The 24,459-nt window shown below is 42.7% G+C and overlaps 1 long non-coding RNA gene across 1 annotated transcript in view; it reads left to right on the top strand.

Annotated features, from left to right (window-relative positions):
* The window catches only part of LOC120093789 (uncharacterized), a 106,864-nt gene that overhangs the window by 36,223 nt on the left and 46,182 nt on the right, over positions 1-24,459 (top strand). The gene's annotated exons all lie outside the window — the stretch shown is intronic.

Here is a 24,459-nt window from a genome sequence, read left to right as displayed (position 1 = left end):
ATAATGGTCCAGCGTCCTATGTTTTCCTCCATATCTTTTGTCACAAGAGTTCACCTGTTTCATGATTGACATCTCAGAGCTGACAACTGTTTCCTATATCTCAGCGTAGGCTTATATGCTCGACGACAGACCCACATCAAATGCACGCTCCTCATGGATCTATGCTGCATTGGAGTAGTCCAGCCCCACACAGCCTGCTTTCCCCAGTCTCCCCACTGCCAAAACACTCACACTATCCTTCTAATCTTTAAAGAATTGACCTTACATTGTACAAAAGTAAGCACTTTAAAGATCATGGTCGAGTGGCACTTAGCACCTTCATACTGGAAACAACACCCACCTCTATCGAGTTCTAAGGCCTCATCGTTGCTACAAAGGAAACCATTCACCCCTCCTGCGTATCCTTAGCCTGTGACAAACGCTGTTTTCCTTCTTTTGTCTGTGGATTCACACATATGATCAGGTGGAACTGTGCAGCATCTGGCTTCTTATGCCCACGGTCTGTGTGTGTGTGTGCAAGCATGTATCTGCACACTCAGGACTGAATGCTCAGAGTCCACAGACTGAAGGTGGGATGGCTTTCTCCCTTCTTTTGAGATAGACTCTTTCCCTGAGCCTGGCGTTCACTGCTTCTGATTGGCTGCCTCACCACCAATCACATGGTCTCTACCTGCTAATGTGTGGTGACAGGTGCAGGCCACCACCCTCACCATTTACATGGGAGAAGAAGATCAGACCTCAGCTCTTCATGCTGGAGCAACAGCACTGTACTCACTCAGCTCTCTCCCCAGTCCTGTGTCTGCCTTCTCTTATGCTTATGCAGACTTTGTAATGCTTAAAGGGACCATTTACACTGTAGCATGTATTATAATTTCTTTAATTACTTTCTCACAGGTCACTGTGTCCATGTGACACATGTCATTCATCCATTCCCCCTGTGACAGAAATCTTCCATCCATCCAACCCTAAACGATAAGTCTAACAGTCACTTCTGACCTTTCTCTTCTATATACCTCCAATCATGTATAGAATCAAATCTTATGTATTCTCTCTCCAAATATAGTTCAAATGCTTCCGTTCTTCTCTCTGCTTGCACAGACACTCCTATCTCACTAACCGCCTAACTTCTAGCTGATGTGTACACTTCATTATTTTCTCTCGATGTAGCTACTGTGATACTTAGAAAACTAAAGCTCGTCAATCCATTCATCTTTCTCTAGTAACTTGGCCTTTCTTTACAGAGCTTGTCTCCTAGAAACAATGCAAAACAATCAAGAAACCCATAACATGATATTATATCAGACCATTACTTGGGTGGAAACGTTTCTCTAGCTTCACTGCACTTTGAGTAAAATCTGCACTCAATATGCGTCCAAAGCCAAGGAACTTCAAGTGCATCTCCACTGGCTTGAAGTAAGCCTTGAGTGATGCTCCCGCTACAGTGAGATGTGTTCCTCTGCCTCATGGTCCACAGAAAAGCTATTCCTTCTGTTTCCTGATCTTGGCTTTGCTCAGTATCATGTATCAATTTAAACATCACACACACACACACACACACACACACACACACACACACACACACACAGTGTGAGAGAGTTAAGGGGGGAGAGGAATGGAGGGACGGAGGGTCGTGTGAAGGGGGATGGGGAGGGGAGATGGAGACAGAGAGGTCGCTCCTCTCATAATCCTGTGAAAAACGTCCACCGTTCATTTCATTCTTCAAGATATATGTGCCAGGATAGGGGTACAGCTTGGGGTAGGTGCTGTGGCTAGCATGGATGAATCTCTGGTTCACTCTTCATACCATAGCCATCCACACATACATGTAATGAAGGTGCTTAACTCTATAGGCCCCAGGGAGAAACAGCTTTCGAATGTCTGGAGCCTGTGCTGTAATGAGGAAAATCAACAAACAGAAGAGAATGAAAATTAAAAGTTCTGTAAAGGAGAGGGAAAGGAAAGGAAAGGAAGGTTTCCATATGCCTCAGGATTGTCTTTTCACGGAGTCTGCACTGAACTGCAAGACACAAGAATCACACAGGGGCAAAACCCCTTTTCCTCTCCTATACGCCATATAAATCAAAGGTCCATACTTTGATATTTTCTTTTTAAAGTATTTTCTTTTATATTTTCTTAGCAGGTAGACCTGTATCTCCCTGCCTGGGACAGCCTTCCAAACAGACTGAGTGGATTAGTCAGTGGTTGTGTTAACGAGTGACTAATCAGTAAGAGCATCTCTTGAAGTATAAGACGCTGTGACTGATGTTGTCGCTCCTGTCATAGAACAGACTCGATTAGGCTTGAGAATCACTGAGATGACAAAAAATTGATAATGAAAGTGCTTTCTTCGATAAAACTTGAGAATAACTCTGCATATTGTGGGCCAACTAGGCGAGGGTAGAGGCACCTAGAAAGCACTGGATAGGGCTCTCCAGTCGTTCGAGTTATTAATAATGGTGTCTCACATTAGAAAGCACTCAAGCCCAACATTTATTTTCAGAGGCATAAAGAGCTTGAAAGCCCAAAGAGTCTTTCTCAATCCTAATTTTCTTCCCAAAGCCGTCTAGTGACACAGAGAATCCATGCTGTGGAAAAGCATGTGTGTCCTCCCGACAAGAACCAGATGCATGTTACATCTTAAAGCCCAGCAGGCAGGAGTACTGAGTGGGCATAGCCCATAGTTGCGTCCTGACTTAGAAACTGTTTGGTTGAGGGAAAGCTTAAGTTGCACCACTCTTTGGGAGCATTCTCTACTTCCTGGCTGGTCACTGTGGCTTTCAAAACCCTCAGTAGATGGCGTGAATCCTCTTTTCCTCTGCATCATGGACTGGCATCAACCTGTGCCTGGTCCTACTGCCAGCACTCTGTACTCACTTGAACAGTAAAGCATGTTCTCAAGGACCCTTCTACACAGAAACCTTAGCACCACTTCTGTGTTCATTTCAGCTGCTGTGATAAAATAACGCAAAGCAACTTAGGTAAGAAAGGGTTCATTTAAGTTCACAAGTTCAGGCTATAGTTCATAGTTTACGGGTATGTCAAGGTGGCAGGAACTTGAGGGAACAAGGCAGAGAAAGAATAATCCCACGCCTACTGTCCAGCTCACTTCTTCCATACTTACACCACCCAGGACTCCAGAGAAGAGCACTGGTAACCATGAGCTAGGTCTTCCCCTGAATCAACTTATAAAGAAATGCAATGTCTGACAGATTTACTGACACGATAATCTGATCTAGACAACCAATCCCTCATTGTGATGTTATTCCTTGGTAATTCTAGGTTGAGGAAAATTAACAATTTAAAATTAATTAGGTCAGTGTCTCTGACATTTTAGCTGAGGAATCTTGCTTGTGACAATTAGGTACAGTAATCTCTTAATAAAAAAACAACATACACAGAGAGAGAACGTTGGAGAGAGAGAGAGAGAGAGAGAGAGAGAGAGAGAGAGAGAGAGAGATCTCACAAGGCCAATAATGTCTTTAAGGCAAACAGATGAAGTGACTTCTGCTCTAACGTCCCATGAGCCTCTATATTGCTGCTATACCAGTCTCTTTATGGCAACCCCAACAGTACCCACCGGGCCCTGGGAGACAGAACGATAAGCCCAGGTAAGGCAGAAGTTCTCACAGGGACCGGGCCTCAGAAAGTGAGCACAGCTGCTCTATGAAACTCCACAAGGGCTTTCCCTGATGACAAGATAGAGGTCACAGTTTCCAATACAATGACAGGAAAGTCTAGAAGCAAGCATCACCCGGCAGCATCTCCCTGCCTGAATCCATGCCCAGAAGCCAGGGTTACTGGGCTCTGGCCAGACAGTCAGCCTTAAGGGGCCAGAGTCTTTGCAGCAAAGTTGCCCTAAAACCAACTTTTTACAACTTCCTAGCTTGTAGATACCAGCCTCCATCACTATCAAGAGAACCAGCAGAATGGCCATGAGACCAACTGGAATTCTTTCCCAGCTTCCTTCTTCTTAGGATTAAACTTGTAAGGTTGCATTGAGCTCTAGACCTGTGCATATTTTGGCTAGCCCCTCCCCCTTGCACTATATGTCCTTACTGCAAGTCCTGGTTCTACTTGGTAATTTGCTCTTGGATTAGCTGGGATTCTGGCTTCTTCAATTCTTTCATCTGCATATAAAAAGTCTACCTGGAATTCTTCTGTCCCTGATGCCTCTGCCTCCACAGTTTTCAGGCTGGAAACTCTCCAGTCACTGCATCTCTGTATTGAATAGAGACTTCCCAGTCTTTCAGGCTACATCAGGACCCACCCACCTTTTGCAGTTTGCACAACACCTCAGTGCAATCCCTCTTATTCTGTCATTCCTCTTAGGCCTCAGGATCTCCTGGGATTCCTTTTAGGCCCCTACAGATGAGCATATTGTCTGGCCTATACCCAAGTAAATCTAAAATAAATAACCAGGTCTCTCTATCGGTGTTAGTCTGTGTTCCTAGTCTGGCCAGGAAAACGCTCCAAGGTTTCTTCCTTTGCTTCCGGATAGCTGGACATAGAAGACTGCGTAACAGATCTGAGCCCCAGACCCAAGGCAACAGGTCCCGAGGGACCAGCACACAGCAGGTGCAGGGATCCAGTGCAGATCACCAACACCTGCTGTGGTCTCAGTTTTCCAGAGGAAGGTTTTCCTGGGGACAGTTCTGGATGCTGGGTTAAAAACCTCAGAAGTCATAGCTTTGTGAGCCCTGGGGCTCCGGAGCTCTGCAGGGAATAGAACTAGAGCCAGGCAGCATCAGCCTGGGACCTGAGAATGGCATTCCGGGCCCAGGGAGAACCTGCATCCTGCCAACATGCACTATCAACATTCTTCTAACAAAAGAATGAGCTTATAGGGATTTGGCACCAAGTGAGGGCCCGCCTGCAGCTCGAATTCGAGGTCGGTGCTCTGTATGGCCAGAAAACCCACCTAGTCGACTTTGCTGTGGCTTACGGACCATGCCAGCTACGGTGGCCCGCATGTACCTCGGATTGGCAAAGCCAAATACAGGATCAGTGGAAGTGCTGCAGCCTCAGAGCTTTGTCTCTGCCCTGCACAGTATGAGAGCACCTCCACTGGGCAGCCAGGTCTCCTTATGCTGGAAAGCCCATTGGCTGGGGCGACAAGGGCCCTGAACCCAGGCCCGCCCCTCCAGCCCCTCCTTTCTCACCCTGAAGGCATTCCCTCTGCAGCCAAGCAGGGAAAGTTGCTACAGTGTATATGTTTTGGTCTCCTTGTGCGGGAGTGGCCAAATGAATGGTTTTTCTCCATCCCCAGAGGGGTGAGATGCCTCTCAGGAGTGGGAATAATGCAGTTCAGCATTTTAGGAAGCCAGCTTGGAGAAAGTCACCTGACTTCCCTGGTCCTTAGTAGGGGCTTCTGAGAGACCAGTGAGGCAGCTGTGAGCAAAACTCACAGGAGTACAAGCACAAGGTCAACAAAGAGCAAAGATCTTACCCTGGCATGGGGATGGCATGGGAGTTGGTTACATACAAGACACAAACAAAAGATAATATCAACGAGAGGGATGTGTAGTAAGAACACAAAAGTGGTGCCCGGACCATGACAGGACTCTGTACAGAGGAGATTTGTGAGATTTGAATTAAGACTACAAGGTTAAAAGAAATTTCGTATTAGAAAACAAGGCAATTGGAAAGCTTATCTAGAACAGACTAGGAGGGCTTTGACAGGGCCCTATCTCCTGTGTCATTTCTGTGTCTGAGGGTCCTACACAAGGCCAAAGCAGATCTCGCTCAAGGTTCCTCTGTCCTCCAGTATTTTGTTTGACTTTAGAGACAGGATTTATCTATGTAGCTATTTGGCCTGGATCTCACTATGTAGACCAGGCTAGACTCAAATTCGTACAGATCCACCTACCTATGTCTCTTGAGTTCGGAGTTAAAAGACCCGTGCCTCCACATCCAACTCTAACTTCAGTATGTGGACCTTTAAATATAGTTATTTGTAAAAACACTACTGGTGTTCAAAATGAGTAGTTAAAATGCTGGGGAAAACTGGAAGGGGAATTCTTGCCAGAACAGGTAATTCTAAAGAACCTTACATTTCTAAGGATAGAAGGAACGGGGCAAAGGTTTAGATGAGAAGCCAGGCAAATTCCTGCACAAGTATTCATGTTTAATTGCACTATAAATCTAAAAGGTAGAGATTAGATGTAGCAGCATGTGGTGGTTTGCATTGAATTATCAATATATGGTGTCCAGTGTCCAGTACACATAACAAAGTGTTTTGCGTTAATGCTATTCTTCCATTATGCACAGGAGGTCAGCACCACCTAGAATTTTTATTTTTATCTACTAAACTCAAATAAGGAAAGGGGTCTGCAAACAGTAATCACCCTCAGAAGAAACAATCACTTTATTCCTACTGTTCTCACCTGACAGGGTGTTTAAATGTGGAGAAACAGCAGATTTTAGAAATCACTGGGTTTGGACCTGTAGGTTGTACAAGGACTTCTGAGGTAGAAGAGGACAAGTCATTGCTTCTGAAACTTTGTCAGCAGGAAAAAGATTACTAGTTAAAAGATGTCTTTCTAGAAAATGCCCCTTATATTTTATTTCCATATGTTTTACAAAGGAGATTTAGTTATTTTTAATTACGTGTATGTAGGTGTCTGAACCTGAGTATAGGTTCCTGCAGAGACCAGAGGAAGGGAGTTCCCTGGAGCAGGGGTTACAGGCCATTGTAAGCCACCACACTTGGGTACTTAGAACTGAACTCAGGGCCTCTGCAAGAGCTGTATGGACTCTTAACCACTGAACTGTATCAGCAGTCCCTGTACCTCCACATCTTCTTAAGGGTGAATTTTCAGTGTGTGAAAGACTGGCAATTCCCAATGGGACAGAACCCTCCACAGTTTGCCCATCTACCATTCACAGCCAATCCACAGGAACAGAATGATTGCTCAACCAATAGTAACAAAAGAGGGAGAGAGATTGGACATGAGGATGCTCAGGGTGACAGTGACAGCTGCAGCATTCTAAAGAGACTGGACCATGTAGTCCAGAATCATGGTGGCCAGACCCAGTGCTCCCATGATTCCTGCCTGTTTCTCCACGTTCATCCTTCTGGCTACCCCTGTTCCTCACAGTACAGTTGTTGTTTGTTTCTTTGTTTGATTGATTGATATTTTGAATCTCCATCCGTGCTTGCATCCACTTTCTTGCATTAGTCACCCAATCATTTCTGTTGCTTTGTTCCAAGACCTTGATGGATTCAGGAAAGAAAGATTGCCTCATACAATAGCAAATGAACAGTTTAGAACAGGGATCTGTGCACAGGCAAATGCCTACCTGGTAACAGGTGTACACATCCCATCCTCACTCCATAAAAAATCACACCCCAAAAGATGGTGGTAGCAGTAGCATTTGAAAAGGATAGTTAGAACCTTGAATAGAACCCAGTAACTGTTCTTATCAGGTCTAAAAAGTGAGCTGGCGCTTTAACAACAAACTATTCCAGACATGTGCTCTCTAGTGTAAGGTTTAGAGCTTGCAAGTATTTCACATTTCATATGCACAGCTTGCAATTGAGAGATCTGTGACTGGATCCTGGGTTCTGACTCCCAACAGCTCTGGGTTTACTGGGCTATAGCTTGGCTTTGCTTGTTAGAAAGGGTAGGACTGTTCTGTTTTCTATACATGGCAAGAGTTTTAAGATGATAGGAAGGTTTTATTTTTCAATATTTATTTTAAAGATCTACATGACTACAGATGAATTATGCGATGGGGAATTGGGTTAATGAATAGAGCGCTTACGTGTGGACTTGGATCAGCATGCTCAGAACTCAGGTAAAAGTTCAGGCTCGGTAGCACTCCTGCAATCCCAGGTATTCAAAGGCAAGATGTGAGGTAGAGACTGGAGCAGACCCAGAATCTAGCCTATGTGAAGCAGCAAAAAACAAAGAGACCTTATTCAAACAAGGAAGAAGGAGAATATGGGCCGACACCTTAGGTTATCCCCTGAACTCCATGTGTCCATATCGTCACAGGAAATTAAATAAAACTCAAATTGAGAGCTTGGAAAACAGTGAGATTGTAAACAAACCTGGTCAGGATCTTGGAGGATTAGAGTTGCTTTAGCAATTGGAGGGATACAGAAGCCAGGAGTTTGGGGGGTCTATTCAAAGATGATCAGTGGTGGAAGAACTTTTCAATTCCATCTGCCCCCATGCCTCTTCCAGATGGATAGTTGGTTACAATGTTTCACCTCTGAGCCATAGTAAGAGGAGGGTATAGCAAAGAATCCCATAGTGTGTGGTTATTTTGTTGAATTTCTGAGTCAAGGCTCTGCAATACAATGCTTGAAGCTAGGGCTGAGAGAGATTCTGAGCTGAAGACTTGGGGGAGGCTTCTGCTAGCGTGTGTGTCTTGTGGAGTATTTCTGCTGACACTGCAAAGAATTGCCATGGCATCCAGTAAAATAAGTTTCTGAGTTCTTGCAGTCTCCCTCAAGGAAGGCAGATGCCAGTGGGAATGGCTGTGTCATTAAGGGTGCTAGGAAGTCTCAGATGATCATGTCCCTCTGAAGGTCTAAGAAATTGTCCTCCAGGTCTCAGGCAGAAGCAGCTCCAGCATGGTAAATGGGGGAGTCCAAGGCTATGGGACAGGAGATGGAAATAGTTTACCAGAGATTCATTCCCGTGGTAGGCTGCACATGTCAACCACCTTCCCGTTTAAAATGCAAGATGCATGGACTCCTCATTTCCTTACATCCAAATAAATAAACTGACAGGGTTGTGGCCAGGACATCAGCAGGTAGATATTTTATCAGAGTCAGTCGCTTTTCTGTTGCTGTGAAGAGACAACACAACCAAGGTAATTTATAGAAGGAAGAGTTATTGGGGAATACAGTTCCATAGGATTAGAGTCCAGGACCATCATGGTGGAGAGAATCCCAGCAGCAAGGCAGACAGAGATGGTGCTGGAGCAGTAGCTGAGGGCTAAAACCTTATCCACAGTTGCAAGGCAGAGGGAGGTCACCGGGAAATGTATGGTCCTTTGGAACCTACAAAGCCCATTGTAAGAAGCAATACTGCCTCCAACAAGGCCACACCTCCAAATCCTTCCCATATAGTTCCACTGATAGGTGAGTGAGTGTTGAAACACATGAGGTTACAGAAGCCATTCTCATTCAATCTACCACAATCAGTATTATGTAATCAATGTTGAGGAACCCCGAGTGAGAGAGTCCATATCCAGAGCTTACTGTGTCACTGTGTCATCTTGGGCTAACGTTCATCACTTCTCCAGGCTTTGGGTCCTTTACCTGCAAAGTAATATCTTTGTGATGTGCCATCAGCCTTGTCACCTGACACAACACAGAATCACCCAAGAAGGACAGCATGCCAGTGAGGGACTGGGTCCATTGGTTTTTCCTGGAAGCGTGACTTAAGGGGAGTGCTTTAATGAAATTAATTGTGTAGGAAGATCCGTCCCGTTGAGGGTAGCAACATTCTCTAGGCAAGGGCTACTGAACTACTTAGTCAAGAGGTTGCACTGAGCACAGTCAAGCCAATGCGCAACTGACCACACACAAATCCATTTGTCTGTTCTTGGCTGTGAATGAGACATGGCCAACTGTCTAAAGCCCTTGCTACTAAGACTTTGCAACAAGGATGGACTTTAACCTAGAATTGCTAGTTAAAATGAACCCTTTCTCTCCCAAGTCTCTTTTTCTACTGTGATGTTTACGTCTATAACTCCCCATCTCTGTCCAAGGTTTCCTATCTCCAGGGTTGTCTCCCTTTGTGATTTCCTTATTGTTTCTATTTCCATTTTTAGATCCTGGGTGGTTTTGCTCAATTCCTTCACATGTTTGGTTGTGTATTCCTGTCTTGCTTTAAGGAATTTTGGTATTTCCTCTTTAAAATCTTCTACCTGTTTACCTGTATTGTCCTGTATTTCTTTAAAGGGATTATTTATATCCTTCTTAAAGTCTTCTACCTTCATTATGCGGTGTGGTTTGAAATCAGAATCTTGCTTTTCCAGTGTGTTTGGGTATCCAGGCTTTCTGTGGTGGGAGAACTGGGTTCTCAGGATGCCAAGTGACCTTGGTTTCTGTTGCTTAGGTCCTTACACTTGTCTGGCCATCTGGTTATCTCTGGTGTTAGCTGGTCTTTTCTTGCTGTCTGTGACAGTGGCTTGGCCCTCCTCTAAGCCTGTGTGTCAGCACTCCTGGGAGACCAGCTGTTTCCCGGTAGGATCTGGGTACAAAGAGCTCTGGCACAGGGTCAGCTCCAGCTGCAGACCGCAATTTCATTTTGAATAAAACTTGCATTCTGAACAGGTGTCAAAGGTTCACTTCCCAAGCCCTACCTGAATGAGTGTCATCTTGGTTGGCAAGTTGAGATATGAATGCTGGGCAAACCACTCTCCCGCAGTTGAGCAAGCCAACCAATGAGACAAGCATAAATGTACCACGAAGAAATGTTCCTAGTACAGTCCTGATTGACAGACAATGGAACTCTAACGTGGCACATATGATTACAGCCGTTGTTGATATTTGATTAAAAATTGTATAACATTCTGACTCAGGGTCAGAGTTTATCTCCAGATTCCTGTCTGCATCTCTGCAGTGGCTCATTACAATAAACTTTTCTGCATTAACTTTATGATTACATTATGTTAGATACAAGGGGACACCATAACAATACTAGTTTGGTAAGTTGGGGCATATGTAGGACCAGAGCCTAGCTGGAGAAAACAGGTATCTTGGAGGATAGACTTTGAGTTATAACCTGGCTCTGATGCCAGCTTGAGCCTTCTGCTTCGTAAACAAATCTCAGGTAAACAATCTCCTAAGCTTTGGTTCCCATCACCATAGGCCACATGCTCTAACCACTGTGTCTTCCCTGACACAGTACTGAACCTTTTGAAACTGTGAAGCAAAATAAATCCTTCCTCATTAAGGGGCTTTTGTCATATACCTTGTGATAGGGATAAGAAAAGCAGGCAACACTGACTGAAGGACTCCAGAGTCATTGTATAAAGCTGCCTGTTTCTGAAAACACTTCTCGGGAAGTGCCGATATGAAGCATGACTTGATAGGTGCTGGCCTGCTGTTGGTGGACTCTCGCTAAACAGCCATGTGAACTGCTATCACCTCAGTTTTCATCAGTGTAGCATTGACTCTCTTCATGTTAATTCCCAACTCTTGTTCAGCATCGCCTGTCCCAGGCTGTATTTAATAATCCACAAATCTATAATCTGTTGACTCAACCCTCAACAGGCCCGAGCAGTAAATACTGTTCAAGAGAGCCCTGTGTCTAGACCGTTTTCAGCTGAACTCCCTGACAGTACTCTATCTACATAGACATTTCTGGACATAGAAGATAATCAGATTTTCCCCCCTGCAGCGGTCTCAAGGGATCTGTACTTACTGCCATTAGAGTTCATATTTTTGCCAATGGTGGGAGCATGATGTCAAGTGTCATCAGATTGAAACAGGTCATCTTCTAACCAGCACTTTGCCTCACAGGATATAAAATTTGTGGTGAAATGCCTCCTACGCCTGTCAGGAAACAGCTGAGTATTTCGGTATATTCTCCTTAAATTTTCTTCCTGAAGCTTAAATAAACATTCCTGACCCTTTTGCTGTTTTCTTTCACTAACAGAGGAGAGAGACAAGTGTCTCCATCTCTGTTATCAAGCAAACTGGGCAGATATCCTAAAGGGCACCACACATAAGAATCGCTGAGGAGAGAACCTGAACCAATAGACTCCTCTTGGCTCTTTTTGTTTCTTTTTCTTCTAGAGCTTTCAGGTGTGCCCTTACATTGCTAGTATGAGATCTCTCCATTTTCCTTATGAAGGCACACAGTGTTATTACTGTTCCTCTTACCACACCTCTTACTGTGTGCTGTAAGTTTGGGTATATTGTGCTTTCATTTTCATTGGATTCTGAAAAGTCTTTCATTTTTTAATGTTTTTCTCTAACCAAATGATAATTGGATACAAAGTCGTTCAGTTACCCTGGGTGTGTGTTTTTGCTGTTTCTGTTGTTGTTGTCGTCCACATTCAATCTGTGCTGATCTGATAGAATGCATGGGGTTATTTTAATCTTGTGTCTATGGAGGTTCCTTTTATGCTCAATATATTGTAGATTTTGGGAAGGTTCTGTGAGTGATAAGAAGGTACATTCCATTATGTTCGGGTGAAATGTCCTGTAGTATTTGTTAATCCATTAGGTTTATAGTCTCTGTAATTTTCATTGTTTCTCTGTTTCACTCACCTGTCTATTGATGAGAGTGGTGTGTTGAAGTTCACCGTTATTATTGTGTGCTGTTCAGTGTGTATTTGAGCTTTAGTAAAGTGTCTTTTATGAATCTGGCTGCCCTTGCAATTGGGCATAGATGTTCAGAATTGAGATTTCATCTTGGTAGATTTTTCCTTTGAAGAGTGGAGTGTCTTTCCTCCTCTCCTTTGATTAAATTTGGTTGGAAGTCTATTTTATTACATATTACAATAGTAATTCCATCACATTTCTGAGGTCCACTTGCTTGGAAAATCATCTTATAGCTTTATAGTCTGATATAGTGTCCACTGTTTTGCTGCGTTTTGTTTCATGTATGCAGTAGAATGCTCAATCTTGTTTTAGGTTTCAGTCTGTTAGTCTGTGTCTATTTTTATTGGTGATTTGACATTGAGAGATGTTAAGGACCAATGATGGTTAGTTGCTATTATTTTGATGTTGATGTTGGGGGTGTTAGTGTGTTTATGTAATTCTCTTCTCTCCTCTCCTCTCCTCTCCTCTTCTCTTCTCTTCTCTTCTCTTCTCTTCTCTTCTCTTCTCTTCTCTTCTCTTCTCTTCTCGTCTCTGTCTCTGTCTCTCTCTGTCTCTCTCTATCTCTCTCTGTTTCTCTGTCTCTCTTTCTCTCTCTCTTTCTCTCTGTGTGTGTCTGAGTGTTTGTGTGTGTTTGTGTGTGTGTGTGTGTGTCTGTGTGTGTGATCATTAATCTCTTGTATTTTCTCAGGTGTAGTTATCCTCGGGTGTTGGAGTTTTACTTCTAGTACACTCTTTAGGACTGGAATAGTAGAAAGATATTGTTTAAAATTTGTTTTGTCATGGAATTTCTTGGTTTCTATTTCTATGATGATTGAGTGTTTTGCTGAGTATTGTATTTTGGGGTGGCTCCTGCCTTCTCTTAGGATCAGCAAGAAATATGTCCCGAATTTTTATCTTTTAGAGTCTCTTTGGAGAAGTCAAGTGTAATTCTGATACTGTTATTGCCTACTTGTCCTTGGTCCTTTGCAGCTTTGAGTACTCTTTCTTTGTTCTATCCATTTTTGATTATTATGTGGTGGAAGGACTTTCCTTTCTGGTACAATTTCTTCCTTTAGTTTGGGAATGTTTTTTCTAGGATTTTGTTAAAGATATCTTCTGGCAGTTGGTACCGAGAATCTTCATCTCTTCTACTCCTATGATTCTTTGTTTGATCTTTCCAAAGTGTCCCAAATTTCCTGGATGTTTTGAGCTAGGAACTTTTTTTTTTTACATTTATGTATGTATGTATGTATGTATGTATGTATGTATGTATGTATACATCATACAACTTTCTGCCTGCATGTATGCCTGCAGGCCAGAAGAGGGCACCAGACCTGATTATAGATGGTTGTGAGCCACCAAGTTGTTTGCTGGGAATTGAACTCAGGACCTCTGGAAGAGCAGACACTGCTCTTAACTTCTGAGCCATCTCTCCAGCCCCAGAGCTAGGAACTTTTTACATTTTGTGTTTTCCTTTACTAATCTATCATTTCTTTAGTATCTTGTAAGCCTGCGGTTCTCTATTGCATCTCTTGTATTCTGTTGCTTTTGCTTGTATCTGTACGTCCAGTTCTCTTTTCTAGGTTTTCTGTCTCCAGGGTTGTCTCCATACCTATTTTCCTTTCTGATTCTATTTCCATTTTTAGGTCCTGGACCATTTTATTCATTTCCTTTCCCTGTTTATTTATATTTTCCTGTATTTTTAAGGGATTTATTTGTTTTCTCTTTATAGGCTTACACCTCTTTTTGCCTTCCTATATTTTTTAAAGGAATTCTTTTTTCTCCATTAAAGGCCTCTATCGTCTTCATGACATGGGGTTTATGGTTATAGTCTTGCTCTTCAGGGGTGTTAGGATATTCAGGGCTTGATGAAGTAGGAGAATTGTATTCCAGTGGTGGCATATTGCAGTGGCTTCTGTGGATTATTTTCCTGAACTTGCCTGTTTCTCTCTGGTTGTCTGTGTTGGTGGCTGAACTTGGTGTCTTGGGTTGGAGCAGACCTCCTGGTATGCATAAGAAACTGTGGACTGGGACTTTGTGTACTGCTGTATAGCTGCAGGTGCAGAGGTTAGAGGTCATTCACTGGGAATCAGTTCCCTCCTTTTGTCTGAGACCTGGGAATTGAAGTCATGTCTTCAGGCTTTGTAAGAAGTGAATGTCTTTATGTGATGAACCATCTCATTAATCCAAGTATTTTAGGGTTTGGCGATGTTGTTTTCTGGTACTGGGAACTGAATTTACGGCCTCATATATATTAAGCAAGCCGCCTACCACCAATCTATGTTCCTAGCTCTATATCCTTTATATTCCTTTGAGTTTGCATAATAAATCTATAAGAAGTGCAACCACAAGTCAAACTCCAAAAATTCTGGACAAATTTTTATAAAAAAAAGAAAAAGCAATAAAGAAGAAAAGATTTATTTTTCTTACAATGCAAGTTAGAAAATATTAAAACTGTCCCCACACTATACTTATTAAGTATTGCCTCCTTTGTGTGTGTGTGTCAGGAGAGCAGTGTGAGCATCACAGAACATAGCCCTCAGACTGCCAGGCCAACAGTGTTCCCCAACCTTCATAGGGCAGCACTGACTACTTCCATTCCTGTTAGGAGCTTCTTTCATTGTCTACCCTCCTACTCCCTTTTAAAGTTCTTACCAACCGTTATCTAAAACTGTGGTGAGTCATATTGTGTAACTATGCAGGGGAATGATGTCACCAGGGACTGAATGTGTCTCGTTGAATCCTCTGAGATTGAACTTAGCACATGAAAACGCTGGAAGAGAGTACATGCTTGGGCTGCATGCCCCTGTACTCATGTACTCAGTCTTCATCCTTGTATCCAGAAAATCTTTCTCTTTCAATAGGACCTTGTCTACCTCTTTCTTCTCCACGAAATTGCAGGGTTTCATGCATCATTGTAGTGTGGAATAAGAATATTGACATAATTTTCCCAATGGATATTATCAGAATAGATGGACAATTATGCAAGACACCGTTCAATAGCAAGTAGATCTACAGAAATGATGCTTCCTCTCGGGAAAATAAAATTTATGCTTTTTTCAATGATCTGTTTTGGTGCTATTGTATACCAGATAACATTCTAAGCAGTTTTTCTCAACTTCACTTTTAATAAACAAAACCTCCGTGTAAAATTATTTTTTTCCTTTTTCTTTTTTTCTTTATTAACTTGAGCATTTCTTATTTACATTTCGATTTTATTCCCTTTCCTGGTTTCTGGGCCAACATCCCCCTAACCCCTCCCACTCCCCTTCTATTTGAGTATTCCCCTCCCCATCCTCCCCCCATTTCTGCCCTCCCCCCAATAATCACGTTCACTGGGGGTTCAGTCTTAGCAGTACCAAGGGCTTCCCCTTCCACTGGTGCTCTTACTAGGCTATTCATTGCTACCTATGAGGTTGGAGCCCAGGGTCAGTCCCTGTAAAGTCTTTAGGTAGTGGCTTAGTCCCTGGAAGCTCTGGTTGGTTGGCATTGTTGTTCATATGGGGTCTCGAGCCCCTTCAAGCTCTTCCAGTCCTTTCTCTGATTCCTTCAGCGGGGGTCCTGTTCTCAGTTCAGTGTTTTGCTGCTGGCATTCGCCTATGTATTTGCTGTGTTATGGGTCTGTCTCTCAGGAGAGATCTACATCCGGTTCCTGTCAGCCTGCACTTCTTTGCTTGATCCATCTTGTCTAATTGGGTGGTTGAAGCAGAAAGATAAATCTACTTATTTCCCCTTTCCTTCAGTCTGGGACCCTGTTCCATGGAATGGTACCTTTGCATTCTATCTAGATGTTTCTATTTCAGGCAAACACTTTTGAATGCAAATTCACGAATATGTTCAGAGGTCAGTCTCTGACTCAGTTACTTTAACATTGTTATAATATGGCACTTGACCTCGGCAATTTAAAGCATAAAGAGTTTCTTTGTGGCTAATAGTTTTGGAGAGTAGTACCTGACCATCTTGTCAGGGTGTATGGCTACAGGAAGACAGTTATGGCATGTGAACAGTAGCTAACAAAATATTTCTTGAAGCACAAGCTAACTGGGAAAGATTTAGGCTTTAAAAACTTTTCAACTGGCTCCTAATGACACACCTCCTCCAACAAGGCCACCCTTCTGATTTAATTCTAAACAGTTCTACTGCCTGGAGACCAACTATTCAAACATGTGAGCCTTTATGGGCTGTTCTCATTCAAATGACTACAGCTACTATTTTATCTGAAACCTTAGTATAATTAACCATCTTAAATAACTTTTCCCAAATGACCCAGATGAGTGTTGGAACTAGAATTTCTGTTTAGACCATGAATGAACCTGTCTTACTAACCATTACAAAATACCTGCAGTATTTATCCATGTAGTATATTGGATTATATCAAAATAGTGGTTACAATATCTTGTGACTAAGCTGTCTCTTTATAATCTAGAAATGATAGCCAAGCAAGACGAGAAACATGGTAGCTGACATATGACAGGAATGTGCTGTAACCAGATTCCACTCCACATACTTTGATCTTAAAGGATAGGAGAGTTGGAGAATTTCATTAAAATGACAAAGAAAATTCTGTCTGCCTATATGGAGATTTCCTTCATTCTTTTTCCCCTCAGAAATGTGTCCAACTCTCTTAGTTGACTCTCATTTTTAGTCTACCATTATATGATACCACGTAATGTCAAATAGTCTTGTTATCCCTCAAAATGTCTCAGTGAGGGTCCTCAGCATATGAATAGGGTCACCAAAGCTTAGAACTATCAGTAACTTTTTATGATTATGTAGCTAATAGGCGCTAGAATCCAAATGATTACTGAAGGGATCTTAGAGAAAACATACTTCAAAACAGAGTCCCTTGGAAAGGCTTACAACGATGAGTGTCATAAATATGGATATGCATGATTAAATATATGTCATACCTTTTCTTTTCCAAAGATACTTCTCATGACTGCTTTAATTGGATGTACCAGAGCTGTGAAGCAAATGGAAAATTTCCTTCTGTGAACTCTGGGTATTCTCCCCCTAAAATATACCACCCAGACAGGATGATATCGACCAGATTACACAGGTCCACAGAGAAAGCTTGACATGCTCACTTTGAGTGAATCACCTTCCTCTGGATGGCAGAATCAGGCAGGATCAAATCCAATAAGCATTGAAAGTCAAGAAAGAATGTTGATTTGTGTAATGAGGTCAGGCACGTTCAATGCCTAGGGCAACTTGGATCTGTTTCTCTTTTAATTAACCTTGAGACTTTGTCTTATAATGTTAGTGAATTAACAAAAATGCAGGAAGTAGGAAACAATAATACCATGGGGGGAATATATCTCATAGTAGAGCTTACATGATTGTCTTCATTTACCCTGTCTTAAAGGACTATAAAAAAATGCCATTGTCTTCCAGGTATAGCCAGTGTCCCTGCATGATGTCAATAATGCAATCATTTTTCAGGCAGATGAGCTCAAGAACTTGATTCATGGCTTCAAATGTGGCTCTGTGGATGCAATTCTCTCTCATAAAAGCTAGCATTTCTGTAGGAAAATGTTTTCTTTTGTTTATCGGTATTCATTTTGTTCATAAGTATAAATTGCTTTGCTAGTTAATAGGTTTATAGATCTCCTTGGTCCCTAAATACTTTGAATTGTTTATCTTACTAGTTCCTGCCAGTCATATCGGCATCTTCAGAAACTTGGACAGGCTCCACCAGCCTTAAGAAAGTTTCCTTTTTCCCCTTTAGTGAAAATTGTAAAGATCTGTTTCTTCAAGATATGAAAATAGGGACTGGAGAGGTGGACAAATGCTGAGAGCACTGACTGCTCTTCCAGAGTTCCCTAGTTCAATTGCCAGAAACCACATTGAGGCTCACAACCGTCTGTTATGGAACCCAACACCTTATTCTGTTATGTCTTAAAACGTCAGTGTACATTGTTCTTTCACGAAACACTATATATATATATATATATATATATATATGTTTTTGTAAAAAAACAGTAAAGAAACATCTTGTCTCAAGACATATATGCATGTGTGCTCCCCTCACATCAACTTAACAGTCAAAAATTCTTAAACAGCGTACCAGAAGTGACCCAAGAACAGGCCACAGAACAGAGTCAGGAACCTCCCGTATAAACAAGAACTTCCCTAGAGTCACAACATAGTTTTAGAGATTTAGGACTTGTTCCCGTCACGCCACATAATTTCCATGAACTTTTCCCATACAGTAACAAGATATGTGGACTTCTTCCCATGTGGGTATCCAATAAACAGAACTGCTTCTCCTGATGTTTCATTATATCAAATGTTTCTCATGTGGATTCCAATAACAAGGCTACTTCCTATACGGGTAGATGTTCATCTACAACATGCAGGAATTTTTGATATGTGGATTTGTGATATCTAGGAGTATCACACACACACACACACACACACACACACACACACACACCATATAAACAACTTCTTAATATTCATGTAGCAAACACCCAAGACTGCTTCTTATGTGGGTCCCTGATATGCAGGAATTCTTTCCATGTGGGAATATAATATCCAGTGCCTCTTACCATGAAGGTATAGTATTCCCAGGACTTCTTTCACTGTGGGTGAGTGAGATCCAAGACTTAATTTCATGCAAGTAAACTGTATACAGGACTTTATCATTTTGGGTTTGAAGTAAACAGGATTGTGCCCCACCTTTTTGGATGATATCTGTTGCTTCCTTCAATAAAAGTACCATATCCAGGATTGTTTTTTTACATATGTGCATAATATGCATGGCTTTTCCTATGTAGGACTATGATATCCAGAGTTTTTATCGATATATGTTCCAAATTTTCAAGACCTCTTTTCCTTCCATTGCAGGTACATGATACATAGTATTGCATGAATTCTTCCCATGCACCCCCTACCATGCATGTACCAATATTGAGGAATGATTCTCACACAGTAACATGATATCGGCAATTACTTCCCATGTGAGTGCATAAATTTGAGGACAGCTTGCCTTAACAGTCCAACATATCCAGAGCTGGTTCTTATGAACGTATATGATGTCCATGACTGTTTCCAATGCTTATACATGACATATAGATCTTTGTCCTATGCATTTGTGTAACATCCTGGACTTCTGACCATACACATACACTCTAAGCTCTCAGAGGCCAGCCCTGATGATGACCAGGTCCCACAGAGGAGGTAGGGAGTCAGAGAGAAAGAAGTGAGTCAGTCATGGTGGTTTGGAGGAATCTTGCAGCCTGACTGATTGGCAGTCTGGTTGCTTCTTTCTTTATAGAGAACTCAGTAGGCAAGGATAGATTCACGTTCCAAAACATAGAAAATATCATTTTTGTCCCCAAACACGTTTTATCTCTTTTGGCCAGAAGTTTAGGCAACATTCATAAATCATGACAGAACAGAATTATCTTTTACAATTATCGTCCCTCCTTAACCCCAGAACCCAACAGTTAGGATATTGTGGATTCCAGAGCACTGGACAGAACAGCATCGATGCCGGCCTGGGTGTCATGTCCTGAGCAGTGGAGCAGGGTACTAATTGTCATTAGGCCCAAGAAAAACTTCGAGCCAAAGCTAATGCAGTTATTATTCAATTTCCAACATAGTACGATGTTTATATTTATTTATTTGTAGAATTTATTCATATGTACAATCTTGTTCTTGGGCATAGGACACCACTTAATGAGAAAACTTTTCTAAGAAATGGAGGTCTTGACACCTCAGTATCCTATCATTTTTTTCAAACCATCCTCTGTTCGTCAGAAGAAGCTGGAGATGACTCCAGGCCATCTAACTTTCTTGCTGTATCTTTTCCTGCAGAGTCTTGGTATATGTGGCCACCAATCTTCTATGCCACATGAGTGCCTGAGGGTATAGCAGTGAGAGGCTTTTGCCTGTTCTGCTGCTAAATTTTCTAGTCCACTGAATCTTGTTCACCTTTTTAAGTTCAGTTTGCTCTGATTACCTTGTTGTTGAGTAAGTACAGGGGAAATGTTCCAAGAATATCTATGAGCCAGAGACCCACTACGTGATCTCTGGTGTCTTTGAGTTACAGCCTTCAGAGGGCAAGGATATCTTTCCAGTAGGGCCAGAAAGGCTAGCTCCCTAAAAACAGTAGTAATATGCTCAGGACTGTTGTGGGAAATCTTAGAAACAACTGAGATGTCCCTCAACAGAGGAATGGATACAGAAAATGCGGTACATTTACACAATGGAGTTCTATTCAGCTATTAAAAACAATGACCATGAAAGTTGCAGGCAAATGGAAGGAACCAGAAAATATCATCCTATGTGAGGTAAACCAGTCACAAAAGATCACATGTGTGTTCAGTAAGTGGATATTAGGAGAAAAAGCTTGGAACACCAATGAGATAGCTACCAGACCATGTGAAGCTCAAAAGGAAGGGGGATTAAAGTATGGATTCTTCATTCCTACATAGAAGGGGTAACAAAATAATCACAGGAGGTAGAGAGAGGTAGGCACTTCGGAGCGAGAGGGAGGGGGTGGGGAAAAGGGGAGCAGGATCAGGTGTGAAGAGAGACAGGGAGACATACAGAGGATCAGAAAATTACAAGAATGTGTGCAGCAATGCGGAGTGGGGAACTAGGATAGCCACCAGAAAGTTGAGATTCTAGCAAAGCAAGAGGCTCCCAGGACACATGGGGATCACATTAGTTGAAATACCCAACAGTGGGTTGCAAGATCCTGTAGAGAGCATATCCAGAGTTTAGGCATGGTTTGCGCCTCAGGCATGGGGCCACCCACTCATCTCAAAAATATTAACACGGAATTAATTTTTCCAATCTGAAGGAAATGCAGGGAGAAAGAATGGATCAGAGCCCTGTGTTCCTTCAGTACATTGCAGGGATCCCTGCCCCTAGTTGAGAACACTGTCCTGTATAAGGCTGAACTGCAGATACATGCCACAGAGCTATTCCACCTAAGTCTGGGGTACTCATCCAATGGGTTCACAGGAGCTCCATGCTGAAGTATGCACATGGAGTCAATTATGAGAAGGAGTGACTCAAGGGCTGCTGATGTCCAAATGCCTGACCCAGCTCTGGTTTCACCTTAGAAATTCTGTATTTCTGGAGCCTCAGGTAACCGGATATTAGCCATGCTGGTCATTGTTTTGGCTCATAGGCATCTCAAATGGCTAGGACTATGCATCGCCTCTCTCTTCAACTACTTACTGTTCATTAGTCTGAAATGAGATGATAAACTCAACAGCAAAGGACATTGAAGTACCTATAGGCTTTGACTCAATGAATAAATGTCAGCCTGCTTGATCCATGAAAGCAAGAGCTTCTAGTTCTACATCTTCCTTTCCTTTGCTCCTTAAGACTTCATGACCAAGGCAAGAAATTTGTAAAAGATAGTGTGTGATTCAGACTCACATTTACAGAACTAGTACATTGTGGTACAGCAAAGGAACAGTTGAGAGCTCTCTGGGCCACAAACTGGAGGCAGATTGGAAATCACTGGGAATGACTTGGGCTTTTGAAATCTATAAAACGAACCCTAGGGACACAGCTCTTTCCCAAGAAGCACTGCCTTATCCTTCTGAAACAGGTTTACCCACTAGGAACCAAATACTGAATCACATGGTTCTATGGGCACCAAACCCCTAAAGAGATCCTTAGCATCATCAGAAGGAAGGAAAAGGCCCTGAGGCAAAAGTCTAGACCAACACTGTGGAGATGTGCTGAGGGCACTGTCCATTTCATGTTCACATGGAGCATTTTTGCAGAAGTTATAAGGGAAAAGGAACACCATGTATATAAGTCTGTAGTCTGGGTTGGGATTTCATCCCTATTGTCCAGGGAGCTGTTTTTTGCATCCAAAGGACTCCTATGTACCAGTCTTGGTTTAATTTCTAGTCTATGTGTCAGGATTTTCCCTGGACCTGTCAGCAGAGGCCAAGGAAAGTACTCAACCTCGCTGCATGGCCAGCCTCTTCAGAAGGACAAACCTCAGGAGTAATCATAGCTCCCTGGGCTTTACATTGTAACATTAGCCTGTCCTGGCCTTGCAGGGACCTGACAGGCATAATCCTACCACCCTGGAAACACAGAGGAGCATCAGTACAACATTTGTCTCGATATTACTGTTCTCCAAAAGTAAGAGCATCCAAATTTAATGTTCACATTCCATATCCTGATGACATCTGTATTTTATTTTAATCTTTGAATTCTCCTCCTGGGAAAAGATTCTTGCCACGTCTGTGAAGAACATGACCAGAAAGTATCTGAACAGAACCTAACATCAAATAATGCCCCCAAATAAAGCCCAAACCACTTATTAAATGCAGGAAACAGTGGACACTTACTAGAGCAGTAAGGAGTGGACCAGTTCTGAGAGGGGAAGACAAGAGATATAGTGGCCAAAATCAGTAGACATAGTGTCTAATGTTTATGACCCAAGGTTAGAGTGAGGAATGGATGGAGACCCACAAAACAGTGTCAGGAAAATAAACAGGCCATGGGTAAGAGAAAGCAAATAAGACACATTGCATGCACAAGTGCATTCACAGAAGCTTGCACAAACACGCGCGCACACACACACACACACACAGATGGAGAGTGAGTGTGTGTGTGTGTGTGTGTGTGTGTAAACAGGACATTAATGAGGTGTCATTCTGCCTGGTTCCTTTTCTGAGCCATAGTGAACAATGCAACAATGATGCTGCATGTCTGAGGATCCCTGCATCACATCGATGGATCAGACAGCCTTCCTATTTTACTCATTCTGAGGGACAAAATGGCTGGCAGCCAGTGGGGTGGCCCCAGTTTCACTTCCCACTATCAGTGTGTAAGCAACCATGATTCTCCCTGTCCCACCCATCGTTTGTTGACCTTGGTTTCCTTGTTACCTGTCATGGTGGACAGGGCACAGGTCACATAAAGCACTTTAAATTCCTCTTCCAGGATGATGAGGATGGGGAACACTTGTTTAAGTATCTACCTTTGAGGGTCTTCTTTGGAGGACCATGTTTTTAGTTTTGTAGCCCCTGTATTCATTTGATGACAGGGTTGGGGTGTGTGTGTGTGTGTGTGTGTGTGTGTGTGTGTCCACATGCGCACTCACGAGTGTGGTTTTATGTGGGTCAGTGGTGTCTGCCACAAGACAGAAGAGCTGGCATGGATGAAATAGGTTTAAAAAATTCCAGGAATTCTCCTAATTGAAAAGTGTAGGCATTAGTTACAACTCAGGCCTACTGGTCTCAGAACAAGTGACATGACATTTCACCAGGATGATGATGTCACTTAGGACAACACCTGATATCCTCCCCCCTGCAAATGAAGCATCCTAACTTCTCAGATTGAGCCAAAGGGCAGCCTTCTTCCCTGGATCTCACCTCACCTCACCCCATGATGTTTTGAAGTTCCCTGTTCACAAGGAAAAAGGGTCCATGAGTTATTTCACCGAGAATCATGAGAGCATCCATTTATTGGGCTGCAATTCTCCCAGGAAGAGTTTTCTCTTAGGAAGTGTTCCTTACTGGATCTTGGCACCATCCAGCAGGCTGGGTTTGAGGTTTCTCTGCAGGTTCTTAGCTTGCTACCGAAGATTCTGTTGGCTATTAATTTCACACTATACACTGCTCCTGACTTTGTGACTCTGGCTCTGGTCCTGGGAATCCATATAATTTGTAAAACACTCACTGGACAAGCACTGTCGAGTCAGGAACCAAATTCCTGGCCTATGTCAGCTTTGATAGAGTTTTCTTTGTGGTGTAACCCGTGTGTGTCCTCTTGAGCAGCTCTCAGGTCAGTCTTAAGTGCATCTCAGGGTGTGAACTCAGGATGCAGGCTTAGGGTGACTTTGAGGTCCATGCTTAGAACCAAGAAATAGGCAGCAGAAGGGTTGAGTAAGAGGCCTGGCTTAGATGAATCCCAGAGTATCATTCTTGTTAAGACTCCCGGACTGACAGGTTTATTTTGACCTCTAAGACCAGGAAATCCAAGGTTAAATATTTCACTGATACACTATGGGAATGGTCAGAAGTCCAGGCCTAGGGATCTGATCTCCTGTCCCTAGTCCAGCACATAGGTAGGAGGAGAATACATTCTTGAATGCCCTGTCTTTAACGTGAACAAAGACCATGTGATTTCGGGAACCAAGGCAGTTGCCTCATGATGCTTGTGACTTGCAAGAGAAAGAAGCAACTAGAGCCAAGGTACAG

Source organism: Rattus norvegicus, chromosome 7 (assembly GCF_021556685.1).
Source record: "Rattus norvegicus strain SHRSP/BbbUtx chromosome 7, alternate assembly SHRSP_T2T, whole genome shotgun sequence".
Taxonomy (NCBI): Eukaryota; Metazoa; Chordata; class Mammalia; order Rodentia; family Muridae; genus Rattus; species Rattus norvegicus.
Note: the sequence above shows the minus strand (reverse complement) of the source record. Positions and strands in the feature narration are given on the sequence as shown.